Below are 6,861 nucleotides of genomic sequence, written 5' to 3' on the forward strand. Positions count from 1 at the left end.
CTGCTAAGTGGAAGACCTCCCACGCCGTACATTCTCTGATGCATGTTTCCATCTCAAGGGGGAAGCCTGGTTACACCAGTGATTGAGATATTTCTGAGGAAGGTATTGCCCTGATTGCTGTCTGGTGCGGAGATCTGGGGATATACCAATGTTTATATCCTAGAGGTGGTGCAGAACCCCTTCATGAGATCCCTTCTAGCTGGCCCCCAAGCCACACCAGCCCCATATTGCAGGCAGAGACAGGGATACTCCCTATGGAAGCACAGGGCATGCCGCACTTGCTCTGTACTGGCTGAAGGTGCCCTGCAGGCGTGACTCCCGCTTACCTAAAAAGTGTCTTTTGGAACAATTGCAAACACCAACACAAAATTCTTGGGTACAATCTGTGAAACACGTTTTATATAACTATGGGATTAATACAGTCGTTTTACCCTCTTCTAACACTGACAGCCCCTTCATGGATCAATGCCTTGTTGTGGCGAAAGGGCTTGCGTAACTCAGTGAAGCCATAAGCTATGCCGTGCAGGGCCACCCAAGATGGACAGGTCATGGCAGAGAGTTCTGACAAAATGTGGTCCACTGGAGAAGGAAATGGCAACCCACTCCAGTATTCTTGCCAAGAAAACCCCATGGAACGTATCACAAGGCTAAAAGAGATGACGCTGGAAGATGAGCCCCTCAGGTCAGAAGGTGTCCAATATACTACTGGGGAAGAGCAGAGGGTATTTCCAAGTAGCACCAGAAAGAGTGAAGCGACTGGGCCAAAGCCGAAAGGACACTCAGCTGTGGATGTGTCTGGTGGTGAAAAGAAAATCCGATGCTGTAAAGAACAATATTGTTTAGGAACCTGGAATGTCAGATCAATGAATCAAGGCAAGCTGGAGGTGGTCAAACATGAGATGGCAAGATTGAACATCGACATCTTGGGAATCAGTGAACTAAAATGGACAGGCATGGGTGAATTTAATTCAGGTGACCATGATATCTACTACTGTGGGCAAGAATCCCTTAGAAGAAATGGAGTAGCACTCATAGTCAACTAAAGGGTGGGAAAAGCAGTACTGGGGTACAATCTTAAAAACGATAGAATGATCTCAGTACGAATCCAAGGCAAACCATTCAACATCACAGTAATTCAAGTCTATGCCCCAACCACTGATGCCGAAGAAGCTGAGGTTGATCGGTTCTATGAAGACCTACAACAGCTTCTAGAACTAACACCAAAAAAAGATGTCCTCTTCATCATAGGGGATTGGAATGCTAAAGTAGGAAGTCAAGAAATCACCGGGATAACAAGCAGGCATGGCCTTGGTGTACAAAATGAAGCAGGACAAAAGCTAATAGAGTTTTGCCAAGAGAACATGCTGATCATAGCAAACACTCTTTTCCAACAGCACAAGAGACGACTCTACACATGGACATCACCAGATGGTCAATATCGAAATCAGATTGATTATGTCCTTTGCAGCCAAAGATGGAGAAGCTCTATACAGTCAGTAAAAACAAGACCTGGAGCTGACTGTGGCTCAGATCATGAGCTTCTTGTTGCAAACTTTCGGCTTAAATTGAAGAACATAGGGAAAACCACTAAACCATTCAGGTATGACCTAAATCATATCCCTCATGAATATACAGTGGAGGTGAGGAATAGATTTCAGGGATTAGACCTGATAGACAGAGTGCCTGAGGAACTATGGACAGAGGTCCGTAACATTGTTCAGGAGGCAGCAACGAAATCCATCCCAAAGAAAAAGAAATGAAAGAAAGCTAAGTGGCTGTCTGAGGAGGCTTTACAAGTAGCTGAGGAAAGAAGGGAAGCGAAAAGCAAGGGAGAAAGGGGAAGATATATCCAATGGAATGCAGAGTTCCAGAGAATAGCAAGGAGAGACAAGAAGGCCTTCTTAAATGAACAATGCAAAGAAATTGAGGAAAACAATAGAATGGGAAAGACTAGAGATCTCTTCAAGAAAATCGGAGATCTCAAGGGAACATTTTGTGCAAAGACGGGCATGATAAAGGACCAAGATGGCAGGGACCTAACAGAAGCAGATGAGATTCAGAAGAGGTGGCAAGAATATACAGAAGAACTATACAGGAAAGATCTGAATGTCCCTGATAGCCATGATAGTGCAGTCACTGAACTTGAACCGGACATCCTAGAGAGTGAAGTCAAGTGGGCCTTAGGAAGCATGAGTAACAACAAAACTAGCAGAGATGACAGTATTCCAGCTGAGCTATTTAAAATCCTAAAAGATGATGCTGTTAAAGTGCTGCATTCAATATGCCAACAAATTTGGAACACTCAACAATGGCCACAAGACTGGAAAAGGTCAGTTTACATTCCAATTCCAAAGAAGGGCAACGCCAAAGAGTGTTCAAACTACCGCACAATTGCGCTCATTTCACATGCCAGCAAGGTGATGCTCAAAATCCTACAAGCTAGGCTTCAGCAGTATGCGAACCGAGAACTACCAGAAGTACAAGCTGGGTTTCGAAGAGGCAGGGGAACTAGAGATCAAATTGCCAACGTTCGCTGCATCATGGAGAAAGCAAGAGAATTCCAGAAAAACGTCTATTTCTGCTTCATTGACTATGCTAAAGCCTTGGATTGTGTGGATCACAACAAACTCTGGCAAATTCTTAAAGAGATGGGAGTACCAGACCACCTTACCTGTCTCCTGAGAAACTTGTATGAGGGTCAAGAAGCAACAGTAAGAACCGGACATGGAACAACCGAGTGGTTCAAAATTGGGAAAGGAGTACGACAAGGCTGCATATTGTCACCCTGCTTATTTAACGTATATGCAGAGTACATCATGAGAAACGCTGGGTTGGATGAATCAGAGGTCGGAATTAAGATTGCTGGGAGAATTATCAACAACCTCCGATATGCAGACGATACCACCCTAATGGCAGAAAGCGAAGAGGATCTCAAGAGCCTCTTGTTGAGGGTGAAAGAGGAGAGTGCAAAAGCTGGTTTGAAACTCAACATTAAAAAAACGAAGATCATGTCATCTGGCCCTATCACTTCTTGGCATATAGAAGGGGAAGAAATGGAAGCAGTGACAGATTTTACTTTCTTGGGCTCCAATATCACCACAGACGGTGGCTGTAGCCATGAAATTAAAAGATGCCTGCTCCTTGGGAGGAAAGCTATGGCCAACCTAGACAGCATAGTAAGAAGCAGAGACATCACCTTGCCGACAAAGGTCTGTCTAATCAAAGCTATGGTTTTCCCAGTAGTAATGTATGGCTGTGAGAGCTGGACTATAAGGAAGGCTGAGCGCCGAAGAACTGATGCTTTCGAACTGTGGTGCTGGAGAAGACTCTTACGACTCCCCTGGACTGCAAGGAGGTCAAATCAGTCAATCCTAAAGGAAATCAACCCTGAGTGCTCACTGGAAGGACAGATACTGAAGCTGAAGCTGAAATATTTTGGCCACCTAATGCGAAGAGAAAACTCTCTGGAAAAGACCCTGATGCTGGGAAAGACTGAAGGCAAAAGGAGAAGGGGCCAGCAGAGGATGAGATGGCTGGATAGCATCACCGATGCAATGAATATGAACTTGAGCACACTCCGGGAGAGAGCGGAGGACAGGAAGGCATGGCGTGCTATGGTCCATGGGGTCATGAAGAGTCGGACACGACTGAACAACTGAACAACAACAGCAACAACAACAACACTGACAGAGTAAAACAGCTCTACAAGGAAAGAATTTCCCTACGTGTGCAACGTTGAGATCTATATTCCATCTCCAATACGTCATACTCGACCTGGTATTCCGTGTATAAACCAATGTATGGAGCGCTATTTCACTCTGCTCGCTGTTGCTCCCCTACGAAAATCATTTACAGCCCTGAGAGTACAGAGCATGCCCTCTGCTTTCCTGGAGGGAGGATTTAAAAAAGCCATATTCCGTCTATGACTTTGTATACGCGAGTCCAGTGAGGTTGAGGATATTGATCACTATCTCCTGCATTGCCCCCTCTGTGAGTCCCCGAGAGCCAAATTACTCCAGTATACTCTTAATTCTTTGGAAAATAGACCCCCTATGGAACAGATTTGCTCTTTGCTGGCAGGTAATGTGATTATATTACGCTACAGGTTGCCAAATTTGCTTGTGCTGCCAGGACGTTGAGGGTGAGGCATTTAACTGCTCTTGCCAGCCAATCTCAGGGAAAGACTTGTGCCTACGGTATTGTCCTGGGGGAAGTGTCACTTTCTTGTTTTGTTATAAATATTTTAATTCTCCTCCTTTGTATTCTTTGTAGTCAGATTTCCCTCCTCCCCCTGAATTAGACTGACTTCAGCTTCGTCCTGCCCTCGTCTGTGAAGAGAACAGGGGACATTTAGCCCTGAAAGCACAGGCGTCTTGCAGATGTTTTGGACTCCAACTCCCCTCAGTCACAGCCAGCATGGCCAATGGTTAGCTGGGAGCTAGCAGTCTTGCTCACTGTCACACGTTGCAGAACAAGCCATGGTTAGCAAACCATAGGTTGTGTGATCATCAAAGCAGGTTAACAAACCGTAGGCTGTGTGTGATGATCCAAAGCAGGCCATTGCCTGCCCCATCCCTCAGTGTTCAGTGGGTGGCAGTTTCCAAATTATTCTGCCGTTTGCAGATGGCAGCTGTATGAAATGGAGATGCCAGGAAGACAAGCAAATGAAACAGCCAATATTTTTGCTTCTCTGCTTGTCCAAGTAAACAATACTCAATTCGATTCCTTTATTTAGTTTTGAATATTTTGAATAGAGCTCAAAGTGGCGAACATAAAAAACCCCTTAAAATATAACAATAAAACACTAACACACAAGCAGAAAAAAACAGATTATAGGAGCAAGAAACATGATCCATCAGCAATCTGCTTCAGGGGAAGGCACCTGCAAGACACGTTTTGTGATTCTTGGTGTATATCCTAGAAGACTACTTTGATCCCGGTTGTTATGAAAAGGTTTCTTGGTAAAAGTTAGGCCAAGGTCTCTCCCCACCCCCACCGGCCCAAGACAAGGGTCTGGAGTTGCATCAGTGAGTTCTCGCAAACATGTTTTCCCCCCAGCTGTGCCCCCGCATGCGAAGTCACACAGATTTCGGGATGTTGCAGAGCTGAGGCCGCGTTCCCCTTATAATTATGAAAATCATAGTCACTTATTCTCCTTCTCAGCGAAGACCGAGGGATGCTTCCCATGATCGCCCCTGAGACCAATAACAGAAGCACTAAATGAGGGAGCAACATGAGGTGATGTCTTGCCTCTGAGCCCGAGAGGCCTGGCACATAAATGCCTCCCGTTCCACTGGGAGCTTGGCAGGAGGTTCAGGGCAGGCGAGGAGGACTGTGTGGGCATGAGGTCTGTGTGCTCTTCTCCCCTTCGGAGGTGAAGCCTTGGCTGGCTGGGCTCTATCAGTATTAGGAAGTCCCCTGAAGTCTGGCGAGAGGGTTTGCCTCCTTCTGGCTAGCTGGGCAGGGAGCTGAAAGGAGGCACAGTCACTAGTCAGATGCCTGTTGCAGCCACTCACACAATGCTGCTGCTGCTGCTTCTGCCGCCGCTTCTGCCCCGTGCAGTCGGTGGGATGCTGGAGGCGAAATGCCCCTCGGCTTGGCTCAGGGAGCATCCAGAGCCACTTAATTATTACAGGCCCGGAGACCACCTCATTAGCGGGGTCACCTCTACGACGTTTGCTGCCTTTCAGCTACTCACCTTCAGGGAGTCTCCTTCTGGCAGACTTTACTGGTAAGGTATCCTGGGGAAATGGGGGAGGCGTTGTGGATATCCCAAGGCTAAGGCCCTGCTCACAGCCTGCCTCTTCCCATCCTGCCGCTGGCCAGGCTCCTTCTGAGCTGTAAAGTTAGGTACCAACATATTACCGGGCGGTCAGGTCTTTCTGCCTTCCCTTCAGTGTACAGAACAAGAACCCACTTTTTTTTTTTTTTTTTTTACGCCCTGTAAACTGAAGTAATCCTTTGACAAAGGTTGTTCTTTCTGGGCATTCATTATGTACTGAAGGCTAGCTCACTAATTCCCCCTCATCGGGGGTTGCAGGGGAGGTAATGGTAGGCAGACCAAGGGGTAGCCAGATGTGGTGCTGATGATCAACAGATTGATCAACAGGAAGCCAGATTCCAGCTGAACATCAGGAAAAACTTCCTGCCTGTTAGAGCAATCTGACAATGGAACTGATTACCTAGGGAGGTGGTGGGCTCTCCCACCCTGGAGGCATTCAAGATGAGGCTGGACAGCCACCTGTTAGGGATGCTCTGACTTGGATTCCTGCAGTGAGCATGGGGTTGGACTTGGTGGTCTTATAGGCCCCTTCCAACCCTACTGTTCTATGATTCTATGATCACTTTCATAAAAGCCCCCCCCCCCCTCCAAGCTTTCAAGATCAGTCAGTCGTTTCCCCCAAGGAATTCTGACTCCGATCCCATCATAACAAAGCAGCCTTTCCCCATTAAAACACAAATGTATTTATGTTTTTTCTTAAAGTCTACACCACTTCCCAATACTTCACTCTTTATATGGGTGATGCAGAATTCTAATTCTTAAGAAACACTCTCTCAGACAAGATCTGTCTTTTTGTTTGTTACTATGAGGTATTAGCATAGCAGTACTAAATACGAGAGGTTATGACTGCCTGAATTAGTTGCATGAAACATCCAATATCATTCTAAACAAGACTTCTAAGCAAAGTCAAGGATGTTTGCCAGTTCTCAGTGATAATGATAATCAGTATCAGGTTGATTCTCCAGGAAACACATTAGGGAGAGCTGATCCTAAAGGAGAGGTTCTGGTGTTGTGTGTTCTGAGTCTCCTTTATATACTTTCTGGATGAGCTTTTTAGTAACTTCTCTGATGGCCCATCT

Source organism: Heloderma suspectum, chromosome 2 (assembly GCF_057233095.1).
Source record: "Heloderma suspectum isolate Gila_16-S chromosome 2, 16-S_ref, whole genome shotgun sequence".
NCBI lineage: Eukaryota > Metazoa > Chordata > Lepidosauria > Squamata > Helodermatidae > Heloderma > Heloderma suspectum.